At 35.0% G+C, this 12,837-nt stretch overlaps 1 long non-coding RNA gene across 1 annotated transcript in view; it reads right to left on the minus strand.

The window, feature by feature from the left end:
* Positions 1 to 5,970: 5,970 nt before the first annotated feature.
* LOC145512163 (uncharacterized) overlaps positions 5,971 to 12,837 on the minus strand; it is an 86,515-nt gene continuing 79,648 nt past the window's right edge. Inside the window, exons 6-7 of the long non-coding RNA XR_014058422.1 lie at positions 6,717 to 6,767; positions 5,971 to 6,196 (exon numbers count right to left, since the gene is read on the minus strand). This is a non-coding gene — a long non-coding RNA (uncharacterized LOC145512163). The remainder of the gene's footprint in view (positions 6,197 to 6,716; positions 6,768 to 12,837) is intronic.

Raw genomic sequence — 12,837 nt, forward strand, 5'->3', positions numbered from 1 at the left:
TGCATGTTAATAAGCAGAGATAATAAGCAAGAGACTTGAAAAGGACTGATGCATGAGGCTTGTGCTTGTTTGCTGCTCTTGAAAACCCTTGATCATCATGATGTGAGCAACTCTGGGCTAGTTTGCTGATGAGAGACACGTGGTTCAGCAACACCCCCACCAGCCACCAGTCCATTTCCCCAATCAATAGTCATCCCACATCCAGAAATGGAGCCACTTTGATGAAAAGAGTATTGTTCAGCAGAGTACAGTTCAAATTACTAAGCCACAGAATCTTGAATTAAATCTTGATTTGGGTGGCTTGTTATGACACCCAAAGCTAATTGCCAGGGAATCAGTAAAATGTATAATTAAAGGTCAGTTTTCTTAGATTTTAGGGCTTTTTCCTGCAACTAAAGTTAGATCCCTTTCTCAATACTCTAGCCAGGAAAAGTCTATTACAATTGACATTAGTGGGACTGGACATTTTTTTTAGTCCTTTATTATAAATCAGATAATTTTCTTGTGACTATAGGATTCAACATATGTAGGCCAGTAGCCAAAAGCCATTAGACTGTGGATATTATCAAGAGGATAACAGGATGCCTTCAGTACATATATAAGTGCTAAGCTAAACTCCAAAGACTGATTATAACAAAAGATTTGGGAGTACTTTTTTATATCATTTATTATATTGCACTGTTTGACACAGGGTAGTATATTACACCTATAAATCAATTGTAGCAGATTATTTAATGATGCATTAACTGTAGAATTTCATGTATATTCCTGTTCTTTAGCCAATGTTGAGTGCATTTTCAATAGGTTAATCCATCCCTGAAGTACTGGGGCACACATAATCATCTATCATTGCAGGGCACATAGTTTGAATGCAGTTCTCTTACAGTCTTTTTTTTTTTTTTTTTAAAGTAGCCTATCAATAGTAGGTCAGGTACTAAATGAGAACTGCCTCTAAATATATACTTACATGTGTATGCAAAAAATGTGTCCTTAATCCATTTTAGAACTCATATCTTAGGTTTTATTGACTTTTTTTTCTTCTTCCTCTGCTCTTTTTCCAGTGTACCTTACAAATAGAAAATCTGGCAAAATAAAACTCGGACATAAGCATTAAAAAGATGACTTGAGAAAATTGCATTAAACATCAACATAGGAGATATTTAGATAGGGATAATTAAAATAACTTGGAAAAAACCAATATTGATTTGTCTCAGAAAATTTTGCATGATTAATTTTGCATGATTAATCTGTTGTTTGCATTAATTTAATAAACCAAATAGATTCCACACATGTCCCAGGTAGATAGTAAGAAGGAAATGAATTACTGGAGTTTCATTAAACAAGGAGAACTGAACATGCTTATTTATCCCTACTCCCTTCTGAAATTTAACTAAAATAATGGTAATTAAATATGAAAGTTGCTAATCCACAAGAACCTTCAAAATTAAATCTGGGAGTAGAGTTTTAATTTTGAAAGATGCAATATATGTATAGCTTTCCTTCAGAGGTTCACCCCAAAACTTGGGAGTTATCTTTACTCTTTCCCTCAAAGACCATTACAATCCATCAGTGAAGCTCTCTATCTCAAATTTAAATTATATCTGACTTCTTGCCATACCCATCATGATCCAAAGCACTATTTTCTTTCACCTAGATTATTACAATAGCTTTCTAGCTGCTTTCCATCCTCATACCCTTAGTCCTTCCCATGAATCAACAGAGAAACAAAAATGAAAATCAGATTATTAATGCCATCTTCTTCAGTTAAGTTCAGTTCAGTCGCTCAGTCGTGTCCTACACTTTGCAACCCTATGGACTGCAGCATGCCAGGCCTCCCTGTCCATCGCCAACTCGTGGAGTCCACCCAAATCCATGTGCATTGAGTCGGTGATGCCATCCAACCGTCTGATCCTCTGTCATCCCCTTCCCTCCTGCCTTCAATCTTTCCCAACATCAGGGTCATTTCAAATGAGTCAGCTCTTTGCATCAGATGGCCAAAATATTGGCGTTTCAGCTTCAACATCAGTCCTATCAATGAACACCCAGGACTGATTTCCTTTAGGATAGACTGGTTAGATTTCCTTGCAGTCCAAGGGATTCTCAAGAGTCTTCTCCCTCACACAGTTCAAAAGCATCAATTCTGTGCTGTGCTTTCTTTATAGTCCAACTCTCACATCCATACACAACCACTGGAAAAACCATAGCCTTGAATAGATGGATCTTTGTTGACAAAGTAATGTTTCTGCTTTTGATTATGCTGTCTAGGTTGGTCATAACTTTCCTCCCAAGGAGTAAGCGTCTTTTAATGTCATGGCTGCAATCACTATCTGCAGTGATTTTGGACCCCCAGAAATAAAGTCAGCCACTGTTTCCCCATCTATTTGCCATGAAGCGATGAGTCCGGATGCCATGATCTTAGTTTTCTGAATGTTGAGCTTTAAGCCAACTTTTTCACTCTCCTCTTTCACTTTCATCAAGAGGCTCTTTAGTTCTTCTTCACTTTCTGCCATAAGGGTGGTGTCATCTGCATATCTGAGGTTATAGATATATCTCCCAGCAATCTTGATTCCAGCTTGTGCTTCTTCCAGCGCAGTATTTCTCATGATGTACTCTGCATATAAGTTAAATAAACATGGTGACAATATACAGACTTGACATACTCCTTTTCCTATTTGGAATCAGTCTGTTGTTCCATGTCCAGTTCTAACGGTTGCTTCCTGACCTGCATACAGGTTTCTCAGGAGACAGGTCAGATGGTCTGGTATTCCCATCTCTTTCAGAATTTTCCACAGTTTATTGTGATCCACACAGTCAAAGGCTTTGGCATAGTCAATAAAGCAGAAATAGATGTTCTTCTGGAACTCTCTTGCTTTTTCAATGATCCATCAGATGTTGGCAATTTGATCTCTGGTTCCTCTGCCTTTTCTAAAACCAGCTTGAACATCTGGAAGTTCATGATTCACGTATTGCTGAAGCCTGGTTTGGAGAATTTTGAGCATTATTTTACCAGCATGTGAGATGAGTGCAATTGTGCAGTAGTTTGAGCATTCTTTGGCATTGCCTTTCTTTGGGATGGAATGAAAGCTGACCTTTTCCAGTCCTGTGGCCACTGCTGAGTTTTCCAAATTTGCTGACATATTGAGTGAAGCACTTTCACAGCATCATCTTTTAGGGTTTGAAATAGCTCAACTGGAATTTCATCACCTCCACTAGCTTTGTTCGTAGTGATGCTTTCTAAGGCCCACTTGACTTCACATTCCAGGATGTCTGGCTCTAGGTGAGTTGATCACACCATCGTGATTATCTGGGTCATGAAAATCTTCTTCATACAGTTCTTCTGTGTATTCGTGCCACCTCTTCTTAATATCTTCTGCTTCTGTTAGGTCCCTACCATTTCTGTCCTTTATCGAGCCCATTTTTGCATGAAATATTCCCTTGGTATCTCTAATTTTCTTGAAGAGATCTCTAGTCTTTCCCATTCTGTTGTTTTCCTCTATTTAATTAATTCAGATATTCTCAAATGGTTACAGCCATTCGAATACATCAATTGGAATAATATCTAAAACAAATGATTGCTGCTTCAATATTTAATTTATGCATGCTTTAAATATGATATTGTTTAATTGGAGATCACTTCTCTTTCCACACTTTACTGAGTTTTATCCTCTAATTTTCATTTTGAGATGTCTCTTTGGGTCAAAATGGAACAGATATCACTTAAGGGCATACATAAAAAATTTATTAAATGGGATTCATATCATTTCTTTACTAGCAATTTGCTAGCAACTTTTTAAAAATATCATTTCTACTAGCACCTCCTTCATATATCTTCTAGATGTATACATGCTTTATATATCTGATAACTGAATAATCCTTTTTAAATTTTATAAATCAGAAAACCACACCCCGATGTAATTAATTGGTAAGTTCAATATTACATAGTTAACTTTGATGTCAAAATTTACTAAAAGTATTTTCTTTCTAAGTTAGTACTTCTTTTGGTTATACCAATAACTTTTTTAAAGTTATTTCTTTTCTCACATATAACCTTTTCTACTAACATTATTCTTCTGATAATCCAAAAAGATTCAGTGAAAACAAAAAGTGAGGGAAAACGAGCAAGAAAAGGAGAGAGATGGAAGAGAAAGCTGGCAAAGTTTAGAGGAAATTCTTTCCTAGAGTTCTGCGAGAGAGGGTGACCCTTCAGACACTTTGATTTTGAAATTCTAGCTTCCAGAACAAAGAGGCAATACATTTCTGTTGTTTTAAGACACCCATTTTGTGGTACTTTATTATAGCAGCCCTATGAAATGAACATAGTCACTATCATCATCATCTTCTGAACAGTTTTTTTGCTGAGGATGACTGCCAAGTGTCCCTATTGTAGAGCAATATTTTTTGAACTGCTTCCAAAAGCTCCCATAGGGAATACTCCTCATGTGTCTGATTTGAAGAATCTCAGTTGTTCCTAAATAGCTTGATCTTTTTCACCAGAATATAAAGAAAAGATAATTTGTTCAAGGACTTGTACATGAGGAGCTTTCAAAATTCGCTATTATGGCTGAAGTGAGCTGTGGATCTTTGCTGTGTCTGAGATTTACAATGAAACATCTGGCTTTGGAAAAGAGGAAAGGAATGCCTCATCTAATTACTGGGATCAAGAAATACTGTCGCAGTGATCAAGTAGACATATTAAGATGAAAAAAAGACTTGTTTATTAAGTCATGACTATCTTGTTTTTTAATATGGACACAGTCATTGATCATGTGTAATGATTATCTTTATTATAAGAGGCAGACATATATGTTGAGCAATCACAGAAACTTTAACCAACACATGTGAATGAGTAATACAAAACCAAAGTACTGAAAAATATCTCCTTTGGTTATCCACATGGAAACACTCAAGTTTTGATTTAACCTCATTTGATTGTAGTGTGGCCCATAAAAATATGGGGCAAGCTTTTAAATGGCACCTATTTAAAATGACATACCAATGAAACACGGCAAAATGAATCTCAAGGGAAGACAACTTAATAAGACTATAAATTTCTCAATATAAATTTAAATGAAATGCCTTACAAGATTGTGAAGGATTGCTGGTTAGCCCCTGGCTATCAGGGAAATGGTGGAATGGTCCCATGAGAACAAGCGCTTTTGAGAAAGAAAGGTTTTCTGTAAAAGGGGGATGCTATGTTGGGAAATTAATCTCAGCTGGAAAACCTAAAAGGGTCGAATTTAATGGGTTTTTGATAACCCTTATGTATATATGTGGTATTACCTAGCTTTGAGGGACATTCTCTTTGTGTAATGGGCTTTTATATAATTTACAACTGCCACTCATTTTTTGAGTTTTAAGTGGTATATTTTCCTAACCACCCCAGAACTGACATGCTGTGTGTCAAATCAGAAAATGTTTCATTTCATATTAAAAGAAAATGCTTTCATCAAAAACTGTTTCTTTCCAGAGAAATATTTGCAACACACATTTCTGACATACATTTTTTGAAAAAATTTCTTTTTTATTATCACTAAAAGTCACTGCAGGCTGTGCCGAGGACTGATTAATGCTTGCCTGGGTGATACTGAAGGTACTCATGTTTCACTGTACTCTCTAGACAGGCATTAATCGCTTCCAACACACCATGTTGTCATTTCTGCTCCCAGGTTGGAAGCACTTAAAAAAAAATGCTTCAAACATAGGATAGAAAACATGGTTAGAAAAAGTAAATACAACTGGAATGTTGAAAGGAGTATCATCCTCATTACCCAGTTTCTGTTACCTAATTATTTAAAATATTGCTGAATTAGGAGACCGCTAAGCCAACACAAAAGGAAGAAACTATTTTTCAATCTTTTGTCTGAAAGTCAATAAAATTGAAGTCAAGATTAATATAACTTTGCTATAACTTTGTGGGAAAAGTAAGACTTATTGTTACAGTTTTCCTTGATTAATAACTTGTAGGGAGGATTTTATAAGTCTTTGGTCTTCATTTATTTGGTGTGAATAAATTGCATGGTGATGAGCTTGGACTTGGATTAGAGCATATCAGCCTTTGGCTATACTCCCTATTTAGGGGTAGCTGAAAATCCAGAGGCACTGAGGCATAATTTTTAGGAATTTCTCCTTTGTATTCCCTTCATTCAGCTCTTAGGCTTCCTTCTTTGCACACTGTCAAAACGACTAAGTATAATATCTGTAAAGAGAACATGAAAATAATAATAAATACTGATAGAATGCTTTGTATGTTTCTACCTCTCACAGATATCTACTTACTAAACTCCTCAGAATAATCCTGAAATGTATTCTAATTTGTCTTTGTTCTGTAGAGTTTCTATAAATTAAGGTGTATACAAATTAGATAAATTTTGTAGAAAACACTAGATTACAAGTAAGAGCCAGAATTTAAGCCCAGTTATATCTGATTACTTTCACTACACTCTTAGCCACCACTTTAAGATACTTTACTGATAGCACCTTGAGTGTTTTAGGTTCTTTAGAGAAAGGATATAGAGCCATAGCTATGAGCTTTATAAATATATAAACAACAAAATTAAATGACTGATTAAAGGTGCTGGAATGACAGGAAAGTTTTTCATATGTATACTATATTTTAGTCAGTAGGGCCATAAATTCTTCTTAAGAAAAAAAAATCATTCTTAAAAGAAAACAAGAAGCATTGTCATATAAAAGATGAATTCAACTAGATTGCTTACAATTACGTCCCGTAATCAAATATGTGCTTCAAATATTATTCCTTAAATATCCTACAAAAAATATAGTAAAGATTGCATGTTATTCCAAAATAAATAGATCAGTAAACAAAAGGTTGAACATAAAATATAACAGGATGAACTTGCTGATTACAGTTACCATTTATCTTTATTGCTTTCCTAAGCCAGTATTACAAAGGATATTCTTCTTAAGTGGTAGAACATCATATGGTTGGTCATGTCCAGGCTTATAGTAAAGAACATTTGTAAAGTGTAATGAGAGAGAAAGAGAAGAAAACAAAGAGCAAGAGAGATTAGTGCTTACCTTTATCCAAAGACTACTCAAAATACTGTAATAAAGCAATCACTACTCTTATAACTTATTCTAACCTATAGCATGTTAACTATATTTCAATTATTCCCAATTTACCTTGAAGTTGATTTGTTATGAAGAAATTTTTAGTTTATAATTATTATATTGCAACAAATATATGTAATAATTATATATATATATATATATATTTTATGATGGTAGGTACTCTTTTTGGACCACAGCAAGAGGTTATGGGCAGTGGTTATTCTCTCCTCTTTCAGAAAATAAGAAAGACCTGCCTGCAGAGAATTTAATGCAATAATAACAGCAAATAAAGGATGCCCTGTTCTTCCTTATTACCATATGGCAATTCTAAATAATTCTAATGACAAAATATTTCTTGATACACTTTTTAACTTGATATTCCACTGATATTACTCACTAAAGATTTATGAACAACAAATAGTTAATGCTAGCTTATTTAGAGCATTGTCTAATTGAGAAAATGTAACAGTTCACATGGTTATTTTATGTTTGTTCATTCTTATATTTTCAAAAATTGTTTACTATATGCCTATAAATACAGACCCTAGGAATTAACAGATAAACATGATATAACTTCTTTCCCAAAGGAGCCCAGCAGCAGGAATACTGGGTAGAGACCTTTAAATATTACAAGTGAAATAAAGTTAATATTGTTCATGTTGTATCTTAAACTTCCATGTGTTCATATCATAAAAACATCATCAAATACTAATGTATATTTTTAATATGCATTTTTAAACTTCAATAAAAAGTTTGTTGAAAAGCTAAGTGTAATTGAGTATATATGGAACCAACTTGTTAATTCATTAACTGAAAAATTTTTACTCATAAGTTTTCAATTATATATTTTTAATTAAAAACTTTATATTTTTAAGGCAGTTTCAGGTCCATAGCAAAACTGAGCAGAAATTACCAAGTTCCCACATATTCCCTGTTTGTAAACATGCACAACCTCCCCCACTCTGGGCACCCTGCATTACAGTGGTACATTCGTTGCAATTGATGAACCTGTGCTAACACATCTTTATCACTCAAAGTTCATTTTACATCAGGGTTTGCTTTGGTTTGCAGTACTCTGTGGGTTTGGGAAAATGTATAATGACATGTATCCGTCATTATAATATCATACAGAATTTTCACTGCCCTAAAAACCTTATGAGCTCTACCTGTTTACTCCTCCCTCGCCCTTTAGCCCTGGTTATAGATTTATTTATTTATTTATATTATATACAGTTTTTGTTTAAGGTCCATTTGCATTCAGAAAAATAAAGAAAATGTTGGAAGAATGAGTAGCATTTAACAGTAGTTCCTGGAGTTCCTGGGTCCACCCTCAGAGATTAATATATAGTAGGTGTTGATAAAGCCCAGGAATGTCTTTCCAACAACCTCCCAGGTGCTGCTGGTTTTGCTGGTCTTGAAACCCTGCTCCTATTTGCTATTCACCCACTGTGCAGCAGAAACTTCAGCTTCCCCAGAGAGACTGTCAGTAATGTAGAAGCCCAGCCCTACTGAATACAAATTTAACAAGACTCCCAGATGATGTGATGATGTGAGAGTTGAACCATAAAGAAGGCTGAGTGCTGAAGAATTGATGCTTTCGAATTATGGTGTTGAAGAAGATTCTTGAGAGTCCCTTGAACTGCAAGAAGATCAAACCAGTTAATCATAACGGAAATCAACTCTAAACATTCATTGGAAGGACTGATGCTGAATCTCCAAATCTTTAGCCACCTGATGCAAAGAACTGACTCATTAGAAAAGATTCTGATGCTGAGAAAGGTTGAAGGCAGGAGGAGAAGGGGATGACAGAGGATGAGATGGTTGGATGGCATCACCGACTTGATGGACATGAGTTTGAGTAAGCTCCAGGAGTTGGTGAAGGACAGGGAAACCTGACTTACTGCAATCCATGGGGTCACAAAGAGTTGGACACGACTGAGTCACTTAACTGAACTGAATTGATGCTGAAGCTCCGGCACTTTGGCTGGCTGATGTGAAGAGCCGACTCATTGGAAAAGACCCTGATGCTGGGAATGATAGAAGGCAGGAGGAGAAGGGGGTGACAGAGGAAGAGATGGTTGGATGGAGTCTTAAACTCAATGGGCATGAATTTGAGCAAACTCCGGGATATAATGAAAGACAGGGGATCCTGGCATGCTGCAGTCCGTGGGGTCACAAAGAGTCAGACATGACTAAGCGACTGAATGCCACCACCACCCAGATGATGTATATGTAGATTACAGTTTGAGAGCATAGGAATACAGAAATTTTCTTTGAAAAGGTGTCAAATATGTAATATAACAATTAACTCTAGAGATATACTGTATTCTTGCATGCATGCTTTGTCGCTTCAATCATGTCCAACTCTTTGCAACACTAGGGACTATAGCCTGCCGGGCTCTTCTCTCCATGGAATTTTCCAGGCAAGAATCCTGGAGTGGGTTGCCATGCCCTCTTTCAGGGAAATCTTCCTGACCCAGGAATCAAACCCAAGTCTCTTATTTCTCCTGATCTGTCAGGTGAGTTCTTTACCAGTAATGCGACCTGGGAAGCTGACCATACTCTTAACATACTCTAAAATTTAGTGCACAGTAACATGAAAGAGGAGGCAAAAAAAAAAAAACAAAAAAAACCTGGAATCATTTACTCTATATAACACTGTAAAATACAAACATATAGATAAAAAGATAATGGGAATTATTAAAGGCACTGAATACAGATAGGATTATTATACAGCAGCTGAATAGTACTGATTATTGAATTATATGAACTATTGAGATCATGTTTTGTTTATATTATATCTTTATTTCTAATTTGAAGATTATAATCTCAGTTTGAATGCTACTAAGAATCAATATTAAGTACACTAGCAATAACAAAAAAATAGTCTCTTAGAGAAATAACCTTATAGGTTCCAAATTCTGCTGACGGATGATCCCTGTGTTTACTACATCTGTCGGGAAAATTCAGGATAACCTCTCACACTGTCATTCAATGTAAAACAAACCTTTTTCTGTTTCCTTCTTTTCCCATGATTCTTACTCTTCTAATGGGGTCATTTCTAACTTGACAATTCAGGTGCCTCATCTCTGCTGAGCATATTTTCTAATGTGTCACAAAGGGGTAATTTGTCTCTCCTTGTCCATTATCACGGGGTATGAAACATTTAATAACTGACACTTCACACAGTCTGTATTAAATCATTTTGTCAGCAGTCTTTCATTTATTGGGCTACACACAATCATAGCTCTTGGTTCCCACGGTTTGAAAAGAAGCAAATCTATATTGTCATGAGAAACATCACCTTCTTCAATGGTGGAAATATCGAATAGTCATCATGTTTGTTCTCTAGTGAGTTTTAAATAACTTGAGAAAAAGGACAAGAGCTGAAAAAGTTCAGACACGTTTCTACAAATCATCAGTTCAGTTCAGTCTCTCAGTCGTGTCCAACTCTTTGCAACCCCATGAACCACAGCACGCCAGGCCTCCCTGTCCATCACCAACTCCAAGAGTTTACCCAAACTCATGTCCATCGAGTCGGTGATGCCATACAGCCATCTCATCCTCTGTCGTCCCCTTCTCCTCCTGCCCCCAATCCCTCCCAGCATCAGGGTCTTTTCCAATGAGTCAGCTCTTCTCATCAGGTGGCCAAAGTATTGGAGTTTCAGCTTCAACATCAGTCCTTCCAATGAACACCCAAGACTGATTTCCTTTAGGATGGACTGGTTGGATGTCCTTTCAGTATGGAAAAAGAAAGTACTGTGATTAGAGTGGAAATAGCTCTTTAGGAAAAATAGAAAAGTCAAAGCATTCTCTTTTTTATGGTCTTGAGTAAGGCTTTGTCTCTGAACTTATTTCTCGTCTATAAAAATGAACAGATTGTACCAGATGAGCATTAACTCACATTACCTAATTCTATGTGAATGACTCATGTTACCTCTTAGAGAAAAAAAACCTTGTGAAAACTGTTTTATAAATTATATATCAGCATTTAAAGCTAAATGTGAATATTGAATGCCTCTTACTTTATTTACCCTGAAAGAATGAGCACAGTGATGGGATTTGAAACATTGTGTGCCCTAATAGCATACGGATGTTTGAGAGTTAGTGGATTTTTCAGTGTCCTTTTAATCCCACTACAGAGGTAACCCCCCCGCCCCGCCCGCCCGCCCGCCACACACACATGAATTTCTGCTGTAGTTTCCTGATGGACAGGTCATATTAGCACAAAGAACAGTTAGCTAAAATCTGGAAACAAAATCAATGAGTCATGTGAAGGGAAAAAAAGAAATGAAGGATACTTCAGGATACAAAAAAGAAATTAGATAGAGGTTCACGCCTCCCACCCAAACAGTTGTGTTCATATGCTGAAGTGAGGGATTAAAACCTGTCTTTATAAATACTGTTAAAAAAAATTCCAAAGTATCTCAGTGTCAAATGAAATTTGTTTTAATCCATAGTGTTTATATTACATTGAGTGTGCCATAGATCATGGTCCCTGAAATGTGTGATTACTCATTAAAAACTGATATATTCCAGTTGCTGCATAAGACAATCACCATTAAATAATTTATTTAAGTAAATTTAGAAATTAAAAAGTAAGTGTTGCTAAAAATTTAGCACACTCCTTTTGTAAGTATATTTGTAATAAACCATTAGCTATGTTTATATATGATCTCTAAAAATGTTTTCCTTATGAATAAGAGACAACTATACATTATAGTTAGATGTTAAAGATACAAAAACTGCATTTCTGCTCAGTCAATAGTATGTTCCCACACAATCTCCACTGAATCAACTTAGAAACAATAGCACCTGTTTTACCTCTGATATTTTCTTAAGGTGTTTACCTCTTAATATTTTCTAAAAAGGAAAATTTACTTTTTTTGGTTTATTGTTTCTAATAAATTTGCCTTTTAAGAAGGAAATTAAAATCATATTTGTGACCTTAAGTTATTATGAAAAATGTCACCTAGGCCTAAGGTGACATTTTGTAGGCCTATGACACAATTATCTCATTTAACCTAATATAAGTTCACTAGTTTAATACAATTCTGGACTCAAGCAGAGAAACTAAGACACTTTATGTAAAACAATAGACTATTATTACTATTAATGCAAAAAAAATATTATATTACTTTCCAACTGAGAATTTTCCTATTCAACTTTAACCCTACCATTGTAGAGGAAATTGATATATAATATTGTGAATATTTCCTAAAGTCTTATTTGTGATGGCATACAATTTTAATTCATTGGTTGAAGGCAACATAAAATTAGGTGTTAGTGGTCTATTGGGAGTTTTTCCATTGCTGAATAGTATTATGTTAAATACTTCATATCCTGATCACTGAAAAAAAATTTAAAAGATACACAAGTTATATATATATGTACATATATATATATATTATTCTAGTAATGTGTAAGGCTTGGTTGATATTTTACAGTGGATCAAAGATCATTTTAAACTGGTTAGCCGTAATTCAACAGGGAGTTACACTAATTTTTAGAACTACAAAACTCCTTTTGCATTTATTTTCTAGTAAGATAAATGAGACAATGAAGGAGAAAAATAGACATTTCTGTTGAAATTAAATTAATGTTTATTTTTCATTATATAATAATGAATATTCATTGATGAAAGGTAAAAAATAAGAGAAAGTATGAAAAATAAATTTAAACTAACCCACAACTGTAAGACCCACAAATAATGTGTAATTCTTTCATTTTTTTGGTAATTGTTTTAATTTTAGGGGTTTTTAATCA

Source organism: Giraffa tippelskirchi, chromosome 1 (genome assembly GCF_054371585.1).
Source record: "Giraffa tippelskirchi isolate mGirTip1 chromosome 1, T2T-mGirTip1v1.2.pri, whole genome shotgun sequence".
In the NCBI taxonomy this organism is placed as follows: domain Eukaryota; kingdom Metazoa; phylum Chordata; class Mammalia; order Artiodactyla; family Giraffidae; genus Giraffa; species Giraffa tippelskirchi.